Raw genomic sequence first — 23569 nt, 5'->3', positions numbered from 1 at the left:
AAACACTCTCGTCATTGCTTCCTGGTTAGCGAGCACCGCGAACGCAACAACCGTGGCGGGGGCAACACGCCAGTGGTATGAAACCAAAGCGGATGCACGTATTGCATGTTCACTCACGGAGCTAATGGAGCCGATTCCGAAACTATGCACTGCTTACGAAACAACACTCCGCGTACGGCTATCCGCTGAAAGAATTAGGTGATCAATGGATCATACAGAGAAAAAGAAATAAAAATTCTGGGGGTCACTTAAGCTGCGCCTTAAGGGTATGACGCAGTGGCGTTAAAGGCTCCTTTCAGCGGCCTGGCGTCCGCTGCATATCACTTTGCAGACACGGTCTCTGTTAAACAAGACACGCAAGGATAAACCTAGTCGAACGAACGCAGCCTCCGTAAAAAAAAAAAAGAAAAAAAAGAAGAAAAGAAAAAAAAGGCGACTCCGTGCCCTTAGGGCAGCATGTCTGACTCGGGATTCAACGGGCGCGGGTTCGATTACCATCTCGCCACAATTTCACTTTTGGGCGTGATTAATATACTTTATATTCTTACATGTCATAATGCCGTTTGAGTGATGTTGCGAACATATATTCATGATTTATTTCATGTTTTAGTCACTTTTCAAATCCACCGCTCCACGTGTGACGTCACTGCCGTTTCGACCAATCCGCATATTCTCGCAAGCCGCCGGGTTCTCCGCTGACTGTAACGCTAGCGCGTCGAAAGAAAGGCAGGGAGGCTAAGCGAGCATAATAGCCCGGCTGGCTATCCCGCATATGGAAAAGAGGATAAATGGAGTGAACGCGGAGAAATACTAGAAAAGTCAAGTACATTTTGGCAATGGTTGGTCAATAAAAAAAAAGCCAACACGTCTGTGAGTGGCTACTCGGGTCTGTATTCGTTTACGATATCGCAACAGTGCTGTGGTAGCCTTTTCGATTAAGTAACTGTGTAGACACGGCTCCAAAATTGTAATCCTCTTTCAAAAATGAGTCCGATCAGCGTTGTGCTGCAACGAAAGACACTCGTGGAGTGTCAGTGCGCGTTCATCGGTTGACTAAGTGCTCAACTGTCTCTCCGCACCGTGAGTGCAAAGGGTAGTCTCAATTTTAATTTATAAATATACAATCGCCCTGGAGCGTCTGCTTCGAAATATCGCTACCACGGCATCTTAAAAGACCTAAGAAGAATCAAGCCTTGGCTAGATGGCAAGACCCAGTACAGCCGTGTGCGATTTTTCATATATATGAACTGAATCATGCCTACTCACGGACTGTTCAAAAACAGAGTTTAATTGCAGAAGTACTGCGCTAGGAAAAAACTATGGGTGTGAACACGTGAAAAATTCTTTTGCATTTCTCTTTTGTATATATCCATACAACAAACTGCATTCACGGGACTAATTATAGCCGTACTGCTCACGCTTTGACGACGGAAGAACGCAGCACAGCACTGACGAAACTGCAGCAGAAATAGACATACTTGCTTGTCTGCATCCACTCTTAGTCCCGTTCTTGTTCTGTTATGTTGTCCCGTCGTTAGGAAATGTTCCAACAGGCCCGACTGCGATACGTTTTGTTGTCAGAATGCTACTTTAAGCTCCGCGTTCCTGACGTTCCCGAAACGCCATGCAATCAAGCCACCATATCATTGCAACAGAGTCGATATTGGCTTCTGCTTCATGACCTGAGCTCCATCCCTTCAATGTTGCCATGAAAGAACCGCGGATAGTGTTGGTAAACGTTTTATTCTATAATGAACATTGCACCGGCAAGAACAGTTCTGCGGTTTCTGTCGCGGAGCACAACACCTGTTGACACTATGAACTCGTCAGAAGTGTTTAGGGACCTGTATTTCTCCAGAATGAGTAGGGCAAGGGCACGGAACGTTATAGTCGTGTGGTGGAGGTCTCCTCTCCCGCGGAGGAACGCGGAACGCGCATTGGCAGGGCGGCAGTGATGGTCAGCTTACAGGCACCTGAAAAACGCCCACCACTTCGGTTACGTCAGTTGTGGCTTGACCTGCCGACCTCGCCAGCTGTCGTTCCTGCCGCTTAATACGTTTTTCACCTCAAATTTGGGGTGAGAGGCTGGACGCCCGGGTAGATGCATTGGAACAGTGGGAGGCGAGACAGAAAAGTGTGAGCTTAGGCGGAGCCTTCTCTGCTGAACGCAGCGCTAATGGTCGTGCGCACCATAGACGTTGCAACTCTTGAAGGAAGCTTAGCGCATTCTGGCGATCATGCGTCTGCACATGTAATCACGTGACGAGAGGTAACGAGAGGGCCCGCCTAACTACGCGTCTGGGAGAGAAGGCAGCGGCCCAATGGCTGTCGCGCGGACGAAGCGCCAGTAGCGCTACCTGTACGGCTACGCGGAAACCCGCGAAGCTGTTCCGGATCTCTTTTACTCCCGAGACGCGGCCGGAGAGGTACGGCCCGCCGAGGGCTCCCGCCATCCATGGCGGGATGCCGCATCCGTTACGTCAGGCCGGTAAGTTGGAATACCGTCCCTAGGTAGCGCTTTCCACCGGGGTTATCGCTCGGCGGCTTTGCATACCAAACCGACTGCTCTATGTATTAACTGCAGTAACACTAGCATTGGACTCTAGCACGATCCCAAAAGGGGCCAGCGAAATGAAAGCGCCGCAGTTCAGGGGCATGTGGGGCTTTTTGCAAGCAGCCATACTCTTTGCCGAGTTCCACTGAATGTTATGGCAGAGCTCACTGGGTGTCTTTACTTTAGCTCGAAATTTACGGCAGGCAAGCATGTAGTGTTCGTGAGATACGCGTTTTATCGCTCCAGACAGTCCGTAGCATGACGACCGATTGGCTGATTCTACATAACAATGCCGAAATTATTATCCCCTGGGAAGTGTCTGCGGGCTGGCGTAGTTGGACAGCACTGCACTATATATTGCCGCCGCTGTGGCTCAATGGTTACGGCGCTCGGCTGCTGATCCGAAAGACGCGGGTGATCCCGACCGCGACGGTCAAATTTCGATGGAGGCGAAATTCTAGAGGCCCGTGTACTGTGCGATGTGAGTGCGCGTTAAGAACCCCATGTGGTTGAAATTTCCGGAGTCCTGCACTACGGCGTCCCTCATAGCCTGAACCGCTTTGGGGCGTCAAACCCCCGTAAACCAAACAAAGCGCTACCCTATATCAGAAGGTGCGCATTGCCGTGGCTGAACCTACGAATAATTTTCTCGTGAATTCACGGGCGCCATTTTCGAGTACTATGGCTTGGCTACTCAATGTACGCGAAACCGGTTGCCTGTAGGTTGGCGATAAGAGGGTTAGCAGAACGGCCAAATTTTCGCTGCACTTTCTGGTCCCAAAGGTGGCGGCCTCTATGGCGTCGGCGAAAACTGTTCATACGCGCGCACTATGCAAACACCTCCACGCACCGGCTAGTGAGGCATTATTAGAGGGCGCATATGTAACATGCGCAGCTGCCTCTCACGACCGTCGAAACAGCAGCAGTGCTCGTTGTCCTGCGTACTTTCTAATAATCTCGGGAATAGGCGACATCTAATTTCAGAGCGCCTTGTCAAGCTGAGCAGGCCGGCCGCCTATGTAGCCGCTTTATGCTATCGCTGGCTACGAAGCGTTCATGACAGCAAATAATTCGTAAAGTGACGCCAGAAGTGTCACAACTGTGAACTACACGTGTTTATGCTTTGCCTTCCTAAAACCGTGCATCGCTGTGGAGGCGAAAACTGGCTTGGATTGGCTAACTGGAAGCAAAAGCCATAAGCTCGGTGGCACATATGAACGGTTCGCGATTTTCGTGATTGACTAGTGCAACTGGCTTGTGCACACCACGAGCCGTGCTTGCGTGTTAACTTTGTTTATTAGGTTTAGAGAATTTCACGTCGTCTTAGCCGAACAAAGATGGCGGGCGCAACGTCCCACCTGTCTGAGGGCACCGCGTTCTTCTGGGAGCTAAAAACCCGCCACGATCCTGAGGTACTTCCTGTTCTGAATGTTCAAGACAGGACCAAAAAAAAAAAAAAAGGTCGTGGATATCTGGTCTCTATAGCTCGACAAAACATTGATGCCTTGAGCACATCTTCCGCAGCTGAAGGCAGTTGATTAGAAGGCCCCTGCTGAAAACACGAAACCTAATTCCGCAACACGAAGGGCGAAATCTATTCCGTGCTAATAGCGTCCTTCGATTTTTTGTATGCATGCATGGGAAGCGGGCGCTTCATGAACGTCTTGAGCGAGATGTGGAGGCAGAAGCAGTGTAGGTTGAATATGAGCTACGTGTTTTTGGCTGAGTGCTGCTGGAACGCGTGATGGAATTTTCCCGCCACCTGGCCGCCATATTTCCGTCACGTGATGGAAAGCTACATTTCTGTCACCTGACAGAAATATGGCCGCCAGGTGACGGGAAAATTCCATCACGCGTTCTTTCTGTCACGTGACGGAAAGCCACATTTCTGTCACGTGGCGGAAGGCCACGCCTAGCAACAGGGGTGGGGAGAGCAACGGGCCAATGGGAGATCACCGGGCGAACCGCGAGTGGCGCCACCTAGGCAGTTACATATAAAGCCCCGCAGATTCAGGCAGGGCCCCATTCGGCCTCGAGCAGTGGCTCGAGCAGGAGGCCCCGCCGAGGGCTCCCGCCCCTGGCGGGGCCTACATGCCCGCATGCCGCCCAAGCCGTGCCCGTTCCGCCAGCCTTCGGTGAGTTGGGATGCTTCTAAGCAAATGTTCCTCGTTTGCGAACTTTGTAGTTAGGTGGCCCCTCTCTGTATTGATCTCAGCGGTGATAATTTCGCTAGACTGTGCACTACGTGGTCTTGTGCGCAAATCTTACTGATTATACCGAGCGAAGATACTTTGGGCTCCCCTCCTACTTCATTGAGCCAGCACATTGCCGCTCAGACATCTTAGCCGATATGCTTTAGCACAAAGTTATTCGCGCTCTATCTGAATACGCGCAGGGCAGACTTTTTATTTGGACCAGCCACATTTGAGTATGCTGATGGACTTAATGATCAATGCCTGCAGAGTATTGGGGCTTACAACCCCCTTAGAAAATAGATGGCGACCGGCAAAGCTGGCCAGTATTACACTGTTTTAGAAGCAGGCCTCTGCTATGCTTGCGCTGTTTGCAGATATCTCGATGCACCGATAAGCTATAGGTAGAGTTGAAATACGTGTACTGTATATGCGAGCATGACTGATGCAGCCTTCTCTTACAGCAGTTCGCATGCTCGGGCGTGCTGGCTGCGCTTAGAAACGGTGACGATAAATTCAGAGCCTTTTGTCTACCTTAGTAGGACGGTCATAACTTATGCTGTCGCTCGTAGTGCTGCCATCTGGTTGTGAACCGTTAATGCCATCGGAACACGACTGAAAGCCGTCTTGCTCATCCAAAAGTTCGGAGGGCATTCTCGGCTCCGCATCCGTGAATTCGTGCTCCGCTGTGGAAGTGCTAACTGGCATCCGGTAATTCGGAGCGGAAATTCGGAGCTAACGGTCCATGATTCCATGCTGGCAGCCGCGCTAGAAGATCATGAAATGCCACCAACCCCACTCGCCGTTCTAGTTCCCGATTGTTCGTCTTTCCCGCCAATCACATGCAGTCGCTGTTACGAGCGAGCAGTTTTGCGAATTCATGTGGGACCGCCGCCTTTGTGCGCCATCTCAGTAGAACCAAGATGGCGGCTTCCGGGATCAGCTTAGGTTTCATCACGCCACCAGTGCCGCGGAGGATGCCGGTACAGTGGCGTGATGAAACCTAAGCTGATCCCGGAAGCCGCCATCTTGGTTCTACTGAGATGGCGCACAAAGGCGGCGGTCCCAGATGAATTCGCAAAACTGCTCGCTCGTAACAGCGACTGCATGTGATTAGCGGGAAAGAAGAACAATCGGGAACTAGAACGCCGAGTGGGGTTGGTGGCATTTCATGACCTTCTAGCGCGGCTGCCAGCATGGAATTATGGACCGCTAGCTCCGAATTTCCGCTCCGAATTACCGGATGCCAGTTAGCACTTTCACAGCGGAGCACGAATTCAGGGATGCGGAGCAGACAATGCCCTCCGAAATTTTCGCCATCTCAGTAGAACCAAGATGACGGCTTCCGGGATCAGCTTAGGTTTCATCACGCCACTGTACCGGCATCCTCTGCGGCACTGTTGGCGTGATGAAACCTGAGCTGATCCCGGAAGCCGCCATCTTGATTCTACTGAGGTACTACCGGTACATTGGCGTATCTGACGGACGCTGTGGCTGCAGGTATTGATATCGGAAAGAGCGATTCGTCGGAAGACGGCGAGAAGTCCTTTTACTCACTATTATTTAGGAAAGCATTTCAATCAACCTGAAAATGGTAAACAAAAAAATGAAGGAAATCTGTACGAGAAGCCTTATTTGTCTCTCAGTGACTTCAAATTTTACTTGTGGCTACTTAAATTCTGTAAGGCAGTAAAATAACGGAATCGTCAGTAATCAATTTACCCGGCGACGTCACGTGTGACGTCGCAAAACTACACGCCACGCGCGCCATGGTTATGCCGGCCACTGGTGGTCCCCCTGTTAACCCCCCCCCCCCCCCCTCATTTTTTTTTTCTTACCGCTTTGACTATATTTTGACTTCTGCACCCTAAAGCTCACAAAACATTAAAGAACCGCTTCAAGATAAAATATGCTCCGTTTTATCATGCTTTGCTATTTCTCAGAAACAATTCATCTCGATGCACTTTAGGCTAAGAATCATCCTTCATAATCGGGAAAGCTTACGGTCAATCACATACGTGACATTCGCGCTATTTTCTCTTTTAATAAATCTACGCCTTTTGCGCAGTCTCCGTATATGACGACGTAATCTAAATTCGTGCACACTTTAGCCTGTCATTCAGTGCAGCAAGGCGGATCAAGTATGATTCACTGCGTGTATTCTTCCAACAGCAACCCACCCACACGAGTTGCAGTGAGCGTGTCAAGAAGGGCACTTTCCTGCGAGGCCTGTCGGTAGATATCTACAGACGTGGCGTCCTGCTGCAAAGTTGCCCCATACCGGTAAGAGGTACCATCATCATCAACGGTAATGATGCGCACTCAGCTGGCCAAACATATTTCGGAGGCGTGAAAGTCGCGCCAAATGCTTCACGCTAGGTGGATGTCTCAGCTGTACGCTGTAATGTTGCTTACTTTTTTTTTTTTTTTGGCGGGGGGGGGGGGGGGGGGGTAGAAGCACGGATAACTAACCGACTAAATTAGTTGCAGGGTGGAGACACCAAATTTCCTTTGTGCGTTCTGTCTTTAAGATGATGCGGAAGACATCACCAAACACGAGCTACCACGTCGAATTCGAGTAAGGCCTGGAGATAATTTACCATTCAATTCTTCCTCTCATGCTTTTTAGCTTTCGGCAGCCGAACTGCAGCTATCACTACACAGTCGAGTTGCGGCAACATTGAGGTCGCGTGAGGTACTAAAAAAACAGCGGAGTAATAGCAGTTAGTACTTTTATTAATGCTAAAGCATTTCTTGGCTATGTTCAGCGTTTTCGTGCGCGCAGAAAGTGGACGCAAAACATGTCCGCAGCCCTTGCGTCGTCCGAGGAAGAGTTGGGAGTAAAAGAATGATTCTATGCGATAGAGGATGATAAAATTTCGCTGCCCGTCAAATTTTGTTGATATGGAGTAATTAGTTAATTAATTAGAGGCGGAAAAGTCAATTAGACGTCGAAATAGTCCCAGACAACGATATAGTGGTTGGACGTCAAAACAGCCATGGACGTCGAAATTGCGGGAAAATGCACAACCAAGCCGGATGAAGGTTTAAAAAAGATTAAAAGGTGATTGATTAACGGTAATTGCACAAAAAAGCTGCGGTTGATGTGGAGTAATTAAAGGCGATAAATGAATCTGCCGAAAAAAAGTGATACAATGACTAAACGCGGTGGCAGCGAACCAACGTGGTTGTCATGGTAACGCGTGACGTCATGCCGTCCCGTTGAAATGGGGTCATGGCGACGTGAGAGGAGAGGGTGGCGGCGCCATGGGGTGAGCAGTGGCGCGATGGAAGAACATTCCAGAAAGTTCGTGCGCGTCGTCTCCAATTCGGGCGGCTTGCTCAGGGTTGCCTTTGATGGCTATTTTGCGCCCAACTGGCTACTTTTCAACTCTGTCTGGCGATGAGAATTTCAGGTTGGCTCTCTGGCTACTTTCAACTTTTATTTTGGCGCATTTGCTAGCCCCCCTCCCCCCCCCCCCCCCCCCTTTTTTTTTAACTCGCAGCATCCTCGCCGGCAGGGCCCGTGCGTATCGAGGCACCCCTGTGAACGGTTAGGGTAGGTAGGGAGCTCACATGCGCGGCGCGACGCTAAAGAAGGTGTCATCTCCAGTGAAAAGATTTCGCTAGGCCAAGGAGGCGTGATAGAGCGCAGCTTCCAGTTCTTGACCATTATTCATTAAAGTCTCCTAACCTAACCAGTTCTTGAGGCAAATGGCGATACAACTCCTGCAGCGGCTTCAAATTCCTTGCACTTCGAAGGCTGCATGCCGTCAATCCTGATGACAAAGAAAGCCCGAAGAGTCGTAAAGGCATACTTAAAGGGGCTGCGAAACACTGCTTGGGAGGATACCGGCTATACTTCAGGTGGATTCTTTATGTCACACAGATGCTGACTTAAAAAGAATGACAGGAATCGATGCACAGGAACGGGAGTTATTCAATGAAGAAATTTCAAAATATAAGCAAACAAAACGCTGCCCTCAACTCGATTTTGGCGGGGCTTCCCACTCCTATTTCGCTCTCCCAATGACGTCACCTGGCGCAACCAATCAAAACAGCCTGCCAGAGCACGTCGCGGAAGTTTGCCCTCCATGGTTGCCTGCTCTCTGTAACTCGGTCTTGCTTAGACTGGCGGCGTCGTTTCCACGCCAGAGCCCCTGGTGGAGTATTTTTATTTTACTTGCTTTGCAGGGCATTTATCTAAGACAGACAAGTTGTTTTTGCTGAATCAAATATAAAACACCGAGAGGTGACAAAATGTGTATCTATTTATTCCCACAATTTGCAGTATATTTACTGTTTGTCAATCATCAAGCTCGAGCCAGGTGATGTCATATCCGCTGCTAAAACTCACCACTGTGTGGGGACACCATCAGAGCCATGAATTTGTTTTTGGGAGGACATTAAAATATTAAAAAACGGAATATATGCGGTATTACCGACGCTAATAGCACCATTGTAACTCACTGTATGCGATCAACAGGCAAAACAGTCAACTAAGATTGCGTTTCTGGGCCCCTTTAAGCTGCATTTTTTTAGATGTTCCTCTATCGAGCTGGAGTCAGAAATGCGGCAACTGAAAATAATAAGCGTGAACTTGATCACACATTATGGCACAGAGTGGCCGGATTGTACAGAGAGACTTGCAAAAAATGTCCTTTTCCGAACCTGGCACAATAAGGCACAAAATTTTCTTACTTTCTGTTTCCAACTCTGATGCTGAGCGCGTTTTCCTGTGTTAACTTGGTAAACAAAAAAAAAATGTGCGCAACAAAATGAAGCCCGACTGCCTAATGGTGATTACACGAATTAAGTTTCATCTACGGCTTTAACGCTAAAACAGCTTCTATGTCCTACTGGGTTGTTGGCTTGAACGTGACAAAATTACTCTCGCAACGTCGCACTGTCTACCCGCATTGAGCATTAAATAATTCATCTATTTGCAACGCACCTCTCCCTTGAAGACCAAGAAAAAGGGCTAAAATTTTGTGCTCTTTATTCTGTTTCTTGCGTTGATTTCAAGTGCTAAAAGTTATTGTTCTTTGATGACAGTCATTATCATAATATAACTTCTATTTGGCTACAAATTTGGTGCCGAGAACGAATGGTATGGCTACTTTTGGCTACATTCAACTCAACTTTTGGCTCCTTTCAAAATGTTCCCAACGGCAACCCTGGGCTTGCATCAGTCGACTGCGCGTTCGTTTCGTATGAATCGAATGGTGCGGTATCTCGTTGTGTGATTGCGTGCGCGTTGACGTGTTTGCGGTCATGGACGCCGGGGCGTCTTCAGATTCCGTCAAAACGTGCGAGGGAACGTAATGCCGAAGCGAAGCGTTTGAAACGTGCTGCGCAAGTGAAGAGAAGAGCGGCGACGAGTGTGGAAGAGGCGTCAGTGCTTTCGTATTCTCCCGATGCGGGTCGCTGCAGTGATCTCTAAATTTAGTTGTCATGCCAGCTCTTGGGGCAGGCTGGCGTAATTGCCGGAGTGGATTTAAACGACGAAGCAGCGATTACGTCGCAGTTTTTGTACGCCTCACCTAACCGCAACGTTGTCGGGAAAACTCCTCTGTTACGTCATAGCTACCTCTCGACGGCTAAACCCGAAACAACATCAGAGAAAAGTTGAATTATAAATCTATTAGCGGGGGTAGGCGATTTCCACACGCTAATCTGTGCAAAGTAATATCTTGCGCTTTCGATAAAGAAAAAAAAAGAACATCCAACTAAAAATTCCTATGACAACTTCTTTAACCTTTTTTGTCGCCATTAAAAACTAGTAAGCAAAGCTGGTCAAAATATGAACGGTTAGAGACGTACAATATTGAGTTGGCTAAGTAAGCACAACTGCTCGGATGAAGCCTGAAAGCACCAAAGGTGAAGTTGCACGTAGCAAGAGACAAGAACTATGTTAGTGGTGAGTTATACAACATAGTTAAAGTAACAGAAGCATTCTACACTGACTTCTTGTTTAGTAGCCAGAATGATAATGGAACGAATTATGAGAATAAGGGTGCTGAAGGAATAGAAATTCGAGGTGTAACTAAAGAAGGAGGACAATCAGTGCAGGTGAGGAAAGCGGCATATCAGGTAGCTGCCAATCTGCTCAAGGACGGCGAAATTATTGTGTCCGAAAACGTTGAAACCCTCTGTACGCAGTGTCATAACCTCGAATGTATACCAAAACTACCGGCGAACGAGCACAAAATATTAATCTATAAGAAGAGTGACGTTCGACACTTGAACTACAGAACAATGAGCTTACTGTCCGTTGCTTAAAATGTTTCCTGGGGCAAGTACTGATATAATAGGAATAACGTTACGCGATAATCAATCCAAGCAACAAGCTGGTTTTCGGAAAGGTACGCGAGAATAGACCATTCGCATGCCATCGGTCAAGTTGTAAAGAAATGCGCTAAGTACAACGATCGAACGGTGTTTCAGCGAAGTGATGTTAAAAACAGGTTCCTGGGGCATGTTGGAGCCGTTTGCAGGAGAGTAATACAGGTGGTGACGGACGTCAGAAAATAGCTACATCGGATTTGGTAAATTTTGATTGTTCACTATTTACTATTGCAGTTAGGCGCCTGGTTATACATATTTTAAATAAGCTCTTAACAGTAGCCGTGTTAGTCTCTAAAAATTCGCGTTCTGAATGTCCTCGATTCAGTTACCCGCACCTTAGGAAGAATTTTTTTTCTTTGCCGATGACGTCATCGGGGGTTTTGCGGTCCACTTTTTCTGGACGCCGACAGCGACACCGGGTTTTGTTGCTAATGGGCCGTATAAGGCTTTCGCCTTAATAATTTACGGTTGTAGAGCACCTGCCAGGCGCACCCAGGTTATGAGCAACAGTTTACTAATACCTGTGCCTCAGAAGGAAGGTATTTCAGGGTGTTTCACTTAACACTTTGCACAATTAAAAAAAAAAAGAGATTTCTTTGCACAATTAAAAAGAAATAGGGTTTTTGAGTTAGAAGGGTGATTTTTTTTTTGGCATAGCATTGTGAGCGGTGTAGTACATCAGAATACAGCTAAGGCGTGCTAACTAGCAAGCTGATTGACTAACATTCAATAGTTAACTTTTTAACTGTAACTGTTAGGCTCCTTAATTATTGAGAGGCGTGTAGCCCAACGTAAGTAATATCCATATCAGTTTTTAGAATCTCGAAAATTCTTTTAGCCTCGGCGCTGTAGCCCAACAAATTTTGGCTGTTTGCATGAGTTAAGTGCACTGGAGAGGTTGCTTTGCCTGCAAGCTTCTCGAAAGCGCATGTATTTTGGCGCAATTTTGCCAAAATTTCTTGGGCCACAGCGCCGAGGGTAACCGCGTTTTCGAAATTCTAAAAAATGATATGAATATCACTCACGGTGGGCTACACGCTTCTGAATAATTAAGAAGCTTAACAGTAATAGTTAACAAGATAACTATTCAATAATAATTAACCAGCTTGCTAGCAAACACATCTTAGCTATATTCTGATGTACTACACCGCGGATGTTCTGATGTACTATGCCGAAAAAATCGTTCCTCTAACTCATAGAACTTATTTCTAAAAATTGTGTAAATTCTTAGGTGAAACGCCCTGTATATAAACAGCTTCACTCCGCCAATACTCATCTGTGGTTCGGAAACCTTGAAGTTAAATTAAAACCAGAGCGAGCTATGGCAAGGAAAATGATGGGCGGGCGACGCTGAGGGACAGAAATCTGCATCGATTATAGAAGCAGCATATATCCTAGCAGAAGTAAACAGGGGGAAATTGATTTTTGCGGGGGAATGTAATGTGGAGAGTATAGATAGCCGTTGCTTTCTTTGGCCAACTAAGTTGATTCGAAGAGAAGGTGAACGTAGCAGGGGCCGCAGAGAATCGAGAAGGCTAGTTATATATCATTAGGAGAGGCCTACGTCCAGCGACGGACCTAAGCGGACTGATGATGGTGGTCTACCTTCGTAACAACCTCAGGATGAGATGTCAGGTGCAAAGTCCACTAAAGCAGACACGCCTTGTTTCTTCGAAGCACGAACAGTTGCCGCCTTCCAGCCTGTCTTGTTTTCGTACAGAATAGTGTTGTTGTATTCGGTTTGTATTCGATCACGTGGTTGTTCATCTTCGAATGACCAGAGCTGTGATCGGCTTTCTCGTATCGCCGGCACTATGCTGTGACGTTCTCGGATCGGCTACAAATGAATGAGAGAGAGAGAGAAAGGAATTTTAATAGGAGGAAAAGGAGGAGAGGTCGGCCGGTGGTAACATGGCGCTGGCCTGCTACGCCACACCGGGGAAAGGGAAGGGGAGGAAGGGGAAAGTGTGAATGAAGGCTGATGATGGCATAATACAATGAAGGAATCGCCTGCAGTGACTATTGGGAACCTAGTTCCTTTCTCGTGCGCTATTAACGCGTCGAGTTCAAAATCTTCCGCTATTTGATCCGGTCCACTGCAACATGGTGCGATACATTGTCCTTACTAGTTTAGTGAAGCAGGATATGTTATCCAATCACTAGTAAGTTCTAAAGCGGCGTGTCGTTAGCAAATGATCTCTAGACAGAAATGCGTCAAAGCGGTGGGAAAGGGAACACTGTTCGAGTTTGTAGTCAAGATGTTCTCCTCATGTATCCCACAGGAATGCGAAGCAAAATTTGAAAAATCGCGCTGAACACAAACTCTCAGTGTGCGATTGCGCCGAAATGTACTAGTCACTCTGCGTATTTTTCCGAGATTTGTTTTATTTTTCGACATTTTTTGATAGGGTGGCGAACTGCCTTTTAAAACGCGAGGCTAAGAGAGTGTTCATAACCCCTTCGTCAGCAGGCTAGCTAGCTGGCTTCGGTCGTTACTGAAGCACACCGTCGCACAGCTGTGTGCGACGGGCTTGCTGCTACGAGCCGTCGGCGTCAAGCGATCTTGGAGTTGTTGTGACGAGATGCACAGGTCACTGCCACGGTAGATCGAGCGGCCGTGTCACTGTCTCTGGGTTCTCTGTTTCGGCAAGGCAAAAGAGAAGGCTCGCTCGCATGCCAAACAACCCAGCGAGCGTGTCAGCTCAGATGTGTCTCCTGACGACTCTATAGTCATGCCGTGCTACAGTTGCACGGTTGCAGGTGTAGCTGACAGAAGCCGTGACATCTGTCGCTCAGTTCAAGCGCTCCGGCCGCGCTCACCGGAAGCAAGCTTAGCGGCGCAGGAGAGGTAGTACACCGGTGTTGCTCTTGTTCTGTGGTTGCTGTTGTTCTTGCCAGACGCGTCGCTCAGACGAGAGCGTGAGCCAGAAGGCGCCAAGGTCAGACGTGGGCTAGTTTGTGTGTATACATCGTGCGTGGTAGTACCTGTCTGCTGGGGCCATCCCGGAAGAAAGAAAGGACGGCGCAGACTCGTCGTTTTTGGAGTCGCCTAAAGGAATCAAAGACAATCACCATTGTTGCCAGATAAGGTAGGCCAGGTTAGATAGATTCAGATTAAGCTAGGTAAGTTAAGCATGAAGATTGATCCGCCGTGCACTCTGTGGAAGGCGTCGCGATGTTCGTCGCGACGAGTGCTCACTCGAGCATATTGCGCGTCGCTCTTTGCAAGGCTTCCTCTTTCTTTGAAGCGCGGGAATCTTCTTAGGTGCTTTTCTCGCAGACGTTAGCTTTATCGACATTGCCCAGGGGAAGAGGAGTGTCTGTGCGAGTTTCTTGCAGCGCGCTTCGGCCGGCGTGGAAATGCAGCGAAATCGGAAGCTCGTGCTTAGCTTGGCTTGTTTTCGGCCAAAGCGTTGATTTGGCTGTAAAATTGTTGGTGCGCCGCAATTCGCGTTAAACTAATATATCCTATATCAATGCTGTTGAAATGAAACAGAAGCCGTCCCTCGCTGTCTCAATTAAAAAAAAATGCACGCCTCTGAATGTGACAGGAAGAAGCTGCGTTGTATCAAATGGGGAATATATTCTTTTTGATAAGTTTCTTACTTCTTTCGTATAATACGCTTGTAAAAGTTCCGTATTATGCGTGTTTTCAAATAAGCAAAACATTTTTTCAGGCTGCAAAGTTGACCTATAGGCTTTTCCCAATTTTCCAGATTCTGCTATAGATTCCCGACCTATCTCCCCTGCTCTGTCTATGATATTTAACCTCGGCTCTCGGAGCGCGTTTTATTTAAGCTTTCTACCGCAGCCGTGAGAGAGAGAGAGAGAGAAAGGAATTTTGATGAGAGGGAAAGGAGGAGAGGTCGGCCGGTGGCAACATGGTCCTGGCCTGCTACTCCACACTGGGGAAAGTGAAGGGGAGGAAGGGAAAGTGTGAATGAACACACACACACACACACACACACACACACACACACACACACACACACACACACACACACACACACACACACACACACACACACACACACACACGCGCGCGCGCGCGCGCGCGCACGCACACACTCGCATCGTGGTGAGTAGATGCACGTGAAACTCGTGTGTCTGGAACACACACACCGACACGTCATTAACACATACTGCAGTAGGGTCAAATGTTTAGGGGAATCCCCCAAGGTGGAGTAAATTTGTAATAAGGGAGTAATTACTCATTGGCATCCACCCAAGCGCAGCCATACGGCTACAAAGGAAAGCTATACAGCTTTCTCAGAAACTTCGTAGCTAAAGAAAAATTCGTCCTGGTCCTGGGTTCCAACCCGGGACCACCGCTTCACCGGAGCAGTCGCTCTACCAACTGAGCTAACCGGGACGGCAAGCTTATGGTAGGGCGAGAGCGAATTGATCAATAACTCGAAGTGGGAACAGTGATGGTCAAATGTTTAGGGGAATCCTCCAAGGTGGAGTAAATTTGTAACAAGGGAGTAATTACTCATTGGCATCCACCCAAGCGCAGCCATACGGCTACAAAGGAAAGCTCTACAGCTTTCTCCGAAACTTCGTAGTTAAAGAAAAAATCGTTTTGGTCCGGGGTTCGAACCCATGAAAACACAAATGTAAACCATGTAAACTGTGCAAACCATGTAGGCAGTGCACAGGCGGTCACAGACGGGTATCCAACCTCAGCCGTGGCACAGTGATCTGAGCGTACGCCTCCTATGCGGAAGGCACGAGTTCTCCCCTGGTCTGGTGCGCAGCTCCTCCATAGAGTGGAATGCTTGGGAAGACAGGCATTTGAGCTCATCTCGGTGCAGACCACAAACCCGTTTGTCAAATCGTTGTTTGACCACCTCGTTAAGATCAACCAACGATCATCATCATCCTCAGCTTTTGGAGCTTTGCATACTTCTACTACACCGTGCCGTACTAATACCGTGCTATATACAGTCGTGCCCTGTTAATACGACCCCATTTAATATGTACGATTCGAACTGTGCAGTTTTTGTGGGGCCTGAACGTTTTCAGTGTGTTAACGCCTTATTAATATGGAACCTTATCCCGACAGTTGACGACCGGGGAGAAAATGCACAGACCCCCTTGGGGCCTCAGTATTTTGTTTCTGTCGCGTTAGTATGTACAGCGATGTGAACAAAATATCGATTGACCCAGCGAAATATTTCCTTTCCTGTAAGTTTCAGAACAGGACACCAATGAAAGGCAGTGCGAAAGTTCAAATGTCTTAGTGATGACGTTTTTTTTTTTTTTTGCTTTTATGCTCATTGCCCAAGTAACGAGTTGACATGTCTAATGGTTCGCCGTATTGCATGAACTGATGTGAAGAGTACTCTTCGACTCGTGCTATATTGAAAGCAACATTCAGCAGCTGTCAGTGACAGAGTGCCTGTGTACTTGCTGTTCATGGGGTGTGAACAGTCGTAGTCAGAGATTCACCATCCCGCCATACTCCATCACATATGTGATGGACCACTAGGGGCTTGAGACTGTATCCATTATTTAAAAGTTAATCGGGACCAGAATAACCGTTTTATAACTTCCAGTTTCGTCTAATTTCTATCTCGCTGTCTACTACTATGCACAGAAGCAAAACATAATTACAAAGTTTCTTTTTTTCCACGGTTCTTTATTACGGGTGATCCGCTTTATGAACAGTATTACACGGGAACCAAAGTGTCTGTATTAACGAAGCACGACAGTATGTTAACTTATCCTTCACGGCGAGCTCGTGGCGTATGAGCGACCTTTACTTGTCTTGCCTGAGTGGTCCTTGTCATTTCCTGAGGCGCCATAATAACAATAAGGTGTCTCTTAGCCTGGGTCGCTTTGGTACGTTAAACCCCATAAACCATGCAACAATAACAATATTTTCTTTTGGGTGAGCTGCGTGTAGTCCTACTGATCTGGAGCTTGAAACAATTTTTCTAGTTTTGAAGTTTCTGTACCAGCGAGACCGATCTGAAAGGAGACAAAACTAAAAGTTCCGAGAACCACAAGCTTCGCGTCTCGCTCAGTAATACGGGCAGCATATTGGCGTCGACCTCAGTAAGAGGCAGCAGTATGCAGGCAAAGATGGTACAGTTTCCCATGTGCCTTGGCAAATACTCACACGTAGAGAAGTACATTCACTCAAATACACAGTAAATGCTAGCAGAATATATAATGTGTAGTCAGCAATTCATATAAGTTACAAAATCGCAAACGCAACGGAGTAAAAGAGCGCGTTAAAAAGGAAAGTTTGCGAGGAAGAGAAGTGAGTACGTTTATTATTGTCGCTGAGCTGTTTCCAACATTCTTAGACAAAAATTTTGCATATTGGAAAATTGCAAGGTACTCTTATGGAACTGTTGAAGGTAATGGCCCATTCTTGTGTGTAGCAAAATCTTTCTTCTGAAATTTTTCCATCGCTCGCATCGAGCAGTTAAGACTTCCATAGAAAACCGACGGGTAACACTTTTGGCGATAGCAAAAACGTTAACAGCAAAAAAAAATAAAAAATAAAAACAAGCCTGCCGACGAGAGATCTGCGGTTGTATTGAGAGAGGGAGAAAGTCCTTTAATGAAAAAAGCAGAGAATTTAGCCGGCGTCTAAAAATCGCTGGCATGCTACTCTTCGTGGGGAAGAGAATTTGGGAGATTAAGTCGAAATGAAAGTGGTGCGGAAAAGGTAAAATAAAACAAAAAAAGGGAGAAGGTGCATCGGCGAGTAATGATGTTACATATGAAATGATGAAGGGCATAGTCTTACATATGAGCTAACAAAGTTCATTGCGTGAGGAATGGTGGAGGACATAACACGCAAGGTGAAATTAGAGCTTGTCAACATGTCCAGTGTCCTTTTAATATGCAAACAAAAAGTTCATTGATCGTTGTAGTGAAATGTTACAATACGTGGAAAAAATGTGTTCATAAACATTTTCCCGTTCAAAAATGACTTTTTCTAAAATTATTGAGTCGGAGAAACACAAAGTGCGCGTGTTCGGAGCGTAAAGCTTTTCAAGAGCTTCAAACAACTTGCGAACAAACTCCTGTCCTACATACGGACCACCTGTGTCTCAGTGCACATCGCCGCGGTATACAGCGCTTGTTCCAGAGCATCGGGGACCAGAGTTCCTTAATGGCCGCCCTTCTGCGTAACATGTTCTGCATGTAAAGAAGCCAGCCGTAGCCGGAAGAAGAGAAAGAGAGGGGGGGGGGGGAAATGGATATGTTCGAGCACGCATTCACGCTAAAGGCAGCGCCCTTTGTCGAGTCCGTCGGGGAGCACCGCCCCGCCGGGGTCATAAGCCAAGGCACACTCAGGCATATCGAAATAAACGTAAAGAGGTCATGCAAACACAATGGTTGCAAGCGGCCTGCCGACCTTGAAGAGGGGACGCCTTCTGCCGGCAGACGGGGAAGGATATATCGTGGGTCGATTATGCTGTCTGCTTCCGGTTTGCGGACGCAACAGCTGTTGGGTGTGAAGATCTGCGCCTTGCATTGGCGGCAGAGGGCGGAAGAGAGATTCAAGGATGTGGGGAAAAAAAAAAAACACGTATGGAGCTGTTCGGTCGGAGCAAGTCTTATACCCGTGCCACACGCGCACCAGAAATGGCAGTAAATGGAGTTGGTGCTACACGTCCACATTTAATGCCATTATCGAAAGTGACGATGATGATAACGCTTGCAATGTAGTCAAAAGTTTCATCTGAATATAAACATTCCTAATGAGCACAATATATGGGGAATGTTGTTCAAATGTAATGTAAAAAAACGCTTTTCCAGAAAATGCGGCTGTTCCTGCTTTACAAGTCGAAAAAGTAGCCATAAACTCGCATGCAAGCACATAAGTCGAGAGTACCTGTCAATAAGGCTGGTTAAAATGCCGCTCTTCTCATCCAAAATGCGGTATAGCTGCCTCATCTGACTGAAAGTTAAGAATTAACCATTTCCTACTGGTTAGGAAGTTGTTACTGACAAAGCTGCATGCTTTTCTGCGTGTGGAATGGGGACGAGAGTACACATTGTTCGGGCGAATGAATTGTGGCGAACTTAGTAGGTCGCTAATGGCTGTAAGGCTAATGCCATTAAATTTATACGTGTGGCACCGCACGAATGCCATTAAAACTTAAGGCAGTAAGCACTTAATGGCATTAAATCTGTCCGTGTGGCACGGGTATTGGACAGTCGAGAGTTTTAACTAGCGGCCAGGCTGTGGTCAGGTTGTCGTTCTCAAGCTTCGAGCTGGAAGGCAAAGTGCGAGACGTAATTCTAACAAGATCTGGCGTGATTCTTACTAGTTTACGGCTGTATAGCTGCTAGTAACGTACCGGAGTCTTGTTGATCGGGTCAACCAAGATGACCAACCAGATACAGCCCCAGTTTCAGCATCTGCGTGAGCGAATCTGAGCAAAATTTCAGCAGCAAAGTAGTAAGGCGGGCGACTTTGTATACATGCATGGAGTAAGGCTGCGATCAACAACACGTAAGAGCAAGGTACAGATAGGCAGAGACTAGCAAGTACACTGTATTTTAGTTTGACACGCGATAACTTTACGTTCTGTCTATCTGTGTAGCCCACTTGATCTCATCGGTATATACCTGTGTAAAGTGAACTAAAGTTTAGTTAATAGTCCGCGTCTGTCCGTCCTTTGTTCTCACCTATGTATCTCGTTTGATTGCGAAGTTGTATACTTCACGCAAGAAACGCGAAATCAACAAGTGGTAACTCCACCTGCCTCTTTGCCACCAGATCCACTTCTGACACATCTAACATCTTCAGCCTCCCTCAGGCAGCGTACACGTGCTCTTATTCCCCCGTGTGCCTACCCCCTTCCCCCCAACCTATCACGGGTGGAGGAGGTCTCTCTGAGGCGGCTGCGTGTCGGAGTGGCCCTTACGCCTGCTGTTCGCAACCAGTGGAAAAGTGACACGATTCCTGCGCCGCAAAAATGCCCTCACTGCGAGGCACCCGCTTCCGACACCAATGTCCACCACCTACTGTGGACATGTCCCGGAACTTCACTGGTGCGCGCTCGAGTTCTTCAAGAGGCAGGACTGTCTGCAAACAATGACTCTAGTTTGAACCTGTGGGTAACTAAAAACATTTGCGCCCGAAGCTTATGTGACTATTTACACGCAACCGGGCTTCATGCATTTCTGTAACTTATTCTACCCTTCGTGACTAACACCACGTTTTATGCCGCGCGGCACACTCAGCGTCACAAATAAATAAATAAATAACAAGTGGTGGGAGGGCAGCCCAAATCAACTGTAGGGAAAGTCTTGACAAGAGAGCTTAATTTCACCTGGGGGCCAGGCGAACACAAGTCCTCTTGTCGAAACGTTCGCTAGCGGACATACCCTATACCGCCCCTTGTACATTTTATGCTGCCATGCATCCCATCCTCCCGCCTCTCTCTGCCGTGGATCACGCAAGAAAGACAGCACAAGTTGTGCAGTGTGCGATGTCAGTGCACGTTAAAGAACCCCAGGGTTTCGAAATTTCCGGAGCCCTCCACTACGGCGTCTTTCATAGCCTGAGTCGCTTTGGGACGTTAAACCCCATAAACCAACCAACCAGTTTACTTTTTTTTTTTTTCATTAGTCTTCAGTTCTTATCAGAGCGTATTTCGTGTGCAACGCGCTCCTGTACGCCTACATATAACTCTCAGGCCGTTCTCGCTATTCCGTGGGCGGTGGTCAGCCTCGCGGGTAGGCTGGACTCCCAAGGCCCCACGTCTAAGAAACTTCAGACAGCAGCTGTTGTTGTTGTGCCTTTGGATGATGATGATGATGATGATGTCCTCAGGTGAATGGCAGAAGACAGCGGCTTCCGGTGCTTGTGTTGTCCTCTTCTTTCTCATCTCTTGTCCGCGCTTCCAAGCTCTGAGGCGACGGACCAATAAGCCCGACTTAATGTATAGTGCAGGAGTCTGATCTTAAGCACTGCACTTGATTTTTATGCTTGAGCTAAACGTGTTGCACGGACATCGCACTCGTGTGCGCATGCTCAAACGAGGGAGAGGATGGTTAGGGAAGAGTTGAGTTCACATACGCGTATCTCAAGCGTTGTGCATCTGTTCTTATAGCTTCAGCACTTTCAGCAGCTTCAGCGCCAAGTAATAATAAAGAGCGACTTGTGCGCAATAAAAAAGCTTGCTTCCTTCTGAATTCTTATTTTTCTATAGGCTGAGGGAGGGGATTTTATGCCCGCCGTTCATTGGTTGTTGGATGTGGTTACTGTTTAGTCAGTACAGAAAAGAAGGCGTATAGCATTTGCAATGCGTACGGCGCGAACACTCTAACAATTCGTGCCCGCAGGGACTCGTCAAGGGAAAGTCAACGGAAACAAGAAGCTATGCTCTGCTTTTTTTTTTTTTCCTGCTCTAAAACTTGACTGCAGAGAAAATTGTTAGTGAAGTCCTGATTTCTCCTCTAATTTAGACACGACAAAACGCCGCCGCTTTTATGTCATTTTTACGACGTCATTCCTCAGGCGTATAAGACAAAAAATTGAATTATCCCAGTGAATCGGAGGAAACGAAAGAAAAAAAACACTCTTTTTCCGATCGTACGGGCCTGTGTTACAGTGCTTGCCCAAATTTTTTTTTTCTGCATTGTTTGTCTAATTGGCGCCACAACACTTTTGGCCAGGAAGCCCATTGTATCACTTTTCATGCTAATCGCGGTTTCACCGTTTACAAAGTGCGTGTCCTGTGCTTGTTGAAGCTTCTCCGCGTGTCGGCTTCTAGCGGGCCGACTGGCTGACATGCATGGAAGCGAGCGACATATTTGCAATCTTGGGGCAATAACCTCTCATTCTAGCTGTACTCAGTATTCCCCCTTTAAATTCACGCGTTTTATTTTCTGTCCAAGTTCTGCAGCTATGACTCGATAATTTCACGTTGCCTCGATGTGGGAGCAGTTATGGTCGTTCTTCATGGGCGTTGCGGTAACGCTAATGTTAGGAGAACGTGAAAGCAGTCTAGCAGCCTGAGTGCAACCTGAACGAGACCACGCACCTGAATGAAATCTTACATGTGAAGGTGCACGGAAAAAAAATATCTGATTTGCCTTGGCCTTCGCTCAAGATTCTAACGCTACGCTTAATGTACTGTACCTGACTCTGCAAGCGATATAGCCAATGAAGAATTCCGTACCGTGTCTGTGCGGTCATCATGCCACCGGTGGAACGGCAGATCAGACGTATCCGCCCGTCTATATGGTTGCACGACACGATATGCATTTCGTGACGATTCCCGTCGTTACGTCGCTTCAGTTTCTGTGTCTGGATCTGCGTGCTTACCGAGCACAACCACAGCTTCCTGATGTGGCTTATAATGGTGCATTTGTATATGGCCAGCGGGAGCATAGAAACCAACCGTACATGGCCATCCCTATCTGGCACGCGGGAAAAACATAGCCCGATCCTTTCTTTCTTGCGAAAAGGCAGGAACCTCAAAGCTCGACCGAACGATTTCCCGCAGCGCGCCTACAAAACGACCGGCGGTAATCACGGGCAACCCTTAGCAGGGCCTGCTGATAATTGCCGTCCGACGCGCTGCGTAACCATTATGAAGACCGGCGGAGAAGGGGTTTACGCCGGAAGGCAGCACGAAATGGGTATGTACCACTTGCAAGCAAGCAGCCCCGGGGCACACACTGAAAACTGAAAATAAAAGAAGACTGGGGGGGGGGGGGGGGGGGGGCCGCACACGGCGTCGACGAAGAAGGCTCATTCGGCCAGCAGAACTTGTTTGGCCCGCCAAGAACGGACGTTGCCCCATGCCTCGAGAGGGGGGGTGTCTATGAACGGCGCACACGCGAGGGAGCGCGCGGCCGCCGCTCGCGCCGCAGTTGTTGACCGCGAAGCTCTGCGGCGGCGAACCCGACGGCGGGAGGACTCGTGCGGCTGCGTTGTGGTCTGCGCGGCGCCGAAGGCTTCGTTGACAAGGGTGCGCGCTCGCCTTGACCCGGTAGCGGGCGCAATCTCGGTGAGGGAGAAGGGAGCACTCTATCTCTGCTGGGGGGATAGGCGTTCTTCGTGCGTTGTCGTTAAAGTTGTCGCTGGGGTACGCGTCCTTCCAGCTGTTCGCAGGTTGCCCCGCGCGCGCGTTTTCTACGGGGCGTCGACGCCTTTCTGGCGGAATGATGGAAAGCGTCGGCGCCTTCGTGGCGGAATGTTGTAAAGCGTCGACGCCGTTCTGGTGCATTCTTGGAAAGCGTCGATGCCTTTTTGGAGGGTTCTTGGAGGCATGCGTTGGTGTTGAGTCCGAGAGTGTCGTTGATGACGAAGAAATTCGCTCGTAGAAGTCTAAGGCGCGCTTTGTCATCGTGATTTCCAGTGAAAAAATAGGGCGACTGAGCAGAGGTGCATGACATAAGCGCACTGCGAGTGCTTTCAGGTATCGGGCGTTACCGTCAGGGGGGCTATGTTAGTCATGGCGCAGTCTATGACCCGTCAGTGGCGAACGGT

At 48.0% G+C, this 23569-nt stretch overlaps 1 protein-coding gene across 8 annotated transcripts in view; it reads left to right on the top strand.

The window, feature by feature from the left end:
* LOC149358512 (uncharacterized) overlaps positions 1-23569 on the top strand; it is a 47366-nt gene that overhangs the window by 12242 nt on the left and 11555 nt on the right. Inside the window, exons 1-2 of one of the 8 annotated variants that reach the window (XM_089570597.1) lie at positions 1558-2488; positions 6919-7029. The exons of 2 other annotated variants lie outside the window; for them this stretch is intronic. The gene's annotated coding sequence lies outside the window, so the exon portion shown is untranslated. Of the gene's footprint in view, positions 1-1557; positions 2489-4527; positions 4690-6918; positions 7030-8286; positions 8306-23569 lie in introns of those variants that run through there. 5 more of the 8 variants (XM_089570601.1, XM_089570596.1, XM_089570599.1 and 2 more) reach the window with 5 other exon arrangements.

This window comes from Amblyomma mixtum, chromosome 2 (assembly GCF_055824585.1).
Source record: "Amblyomma mixtum isolate Tamu chromosome 2, ASM5582458v1, whole genome shotgun sequence".
Classification (NCBI taxonomy): domain Eukaryota; kingdom Metazoa; phylum Arthropoda; class Arachnida; order Ixodida; family Ixodidae; genus Amblyomma; species Amblyomma mixtum.
This window is presented reverse-complemented; position numbering and strand designations above follow the sequence as displayed.